General features: G+C 36.9%; 1 pseudogene; it reads right to left on the bottom strand.

Annotated features, from left to right (window-relative positions):
- Positions 1 to 284: 284 nt before the first annotated feature.
- LOC132002825 (MICOS complex subunit MIC27-like) lies at positions 285 to 1,180 on the bottom strand (annotated as a pseudogene).
- Positions 1,181 to 1,812: the final 632 nt, after the last annotated feature.

The following is a 1,812-nucleotide window of genomic DNA, read 5'->3' as shown; positions in this document are numbered from 1 at the left end:
TAAAGCAAATACATGCCTGTAACTGTATAAATATTTATATATACACCCGCATATTTCATCACTGTTTATATATTTACTATAGTTTTTTATAAACACACCTTAAAAATCATTAAATGCATCCCAATACTTTTCTGCCTCTTCATCAATCACTTAATATTGTTTGGATTAAATTCACAGTTTGTGTTTTAATCTCTTATGTGGTTGGTCAAACTGTACATTACATTAGAAGATGTGAGAGAAAAACTTTGTTTTTCTCTTTTTTGTTACACTCCCCCCCAAAAAAAGTTATACTCTGTGTCAGTTACCCTTTACATGATATTTCCATCATTATTTTCAACTTCATACATCTTGTAGTTCTCTACGCAGAGGATTTCAGCTTCTAGTGTTGTACATATCTACATCTTCTGGATGGGACTGTCCTTGATCCATGAGCTTGGGGTCAGGCATAAACTGTGTAGTACCTGAGGTGGATTCTGATTTTGTCTTTGTTTCAGAGCTGAGTTCTGCTGGCAAGGACACTGAATATTTCAGGCTGTCAGTTGTTTTTGCAGGTATTTCTAGTGCAGCAGAATTTCCTAGCTTTGATTTTCCTTTAGGTTTAGGAAGTGATTCTTCTTTGTTGCTTTCTCGTCCACAATGATTTAACTGCTTCATAAATTTGCTGGATTATAGTATATGACTTTTTCCCAGTTACCTTTGCAATTATTACTGACTGAACTGGGTAGCAAACAGTTGCTCCGAAGGTGGCCAGTCCCAGTGGATATGCAATTTTTTTTAAACCTAGAACCTTTTCTTGCTGAAACCAAGCCTGCCAATCCTGAAACTGTAATCACTCCAAGTTTTGGAAGAAAATCTTGAGGTGGATTCTTCAGTAGACATATGCATCTTTTCCAAATTGTACTGTATCCATTATCCCATTGTTCACAAACACATAAACACCCTTGCACCAGCCAATTTAATGACCAGTTGTACTGAGGATGGATGCAAAGCCCATTTCTAAATGACCAGGCTACTCTTCAACATATTTAGACTGCAGAGGTGGTGCAGTATATATGGGAAGCTGCTCTGGTTTTACTAGCTGCTTTTTGTATTTTTCTTCTTTAGCTGCAAGCACAGTTATAGATGCACATATCAGACCTGTAGGTATGGTTGCCAGCTTTCCCATCCTAACGGCCACCATATCTGTGACCTTCTTCTATGTTTTTATCTAGGAATTTTATGGTAGGGGGAGAGAGAGCAGGGGGAGTGGGAGAGGGAAAAGGAGAGAGAGAATCGTAAGCAGGCTCCACTCCTGGTGCACAGCCCAATGTGAAGCTCAATCTCACAACCCTGAGATCATGACCTGAGCTGAAATCAAGACCTAGATGCTTAAATGACTGAGCCACCCAGGCACCCCTATTTCTAGTTAATTTTTATGAGTGGTATAAGATAAGAGTCTAGTTTCATTCTTTTACCTATGAATATGCAATATTTTCAGCACAATTTATTGAAGAGAGTGTCTTTTCTCAATTGGAGTATTCTTGGCTCCAATGTCAAATACTCATTGACTGTATATGCATAGGTTTATTTCTGGGCTCCTGATTCTGTTTCATTGTTCCACATCTGTTTTTATGTCAGTAACATACTATTTTAACTGCCATCATTTTATAATATAGCTTGAAATCAAGAAGCTATGTAGTTTGATGGTCTTCATTAAGATTTTTCAACATACAAATAAAATTGCCATGACCTTTGTAAATGATCTCCCAACCTCTTAATTTATTCTTTATTCTCTTTGAAATTTTTACATGCTCACTTTAAGTAATATTTAGA

Source organism: Mustela nigripes, chromosome 15 (assembly GCF_022355385.1).
Source record: "Mustela nigripes isolate SB6536 chromosome 15, MUSNIG.SB6536, whole genome shotgun sequence".
In the NCBI taxonomy this organism is placed as follows: Eukaryota; Metazoa; Chordata; class Mammalia; order Carnivora; family Mustelidae; genus Mustela; species Mustela nigripes.
Note: the sequence above shows the minus strand (reverse complement) of the source record. Positions and strands in the feature narration are given on the sequence as shown.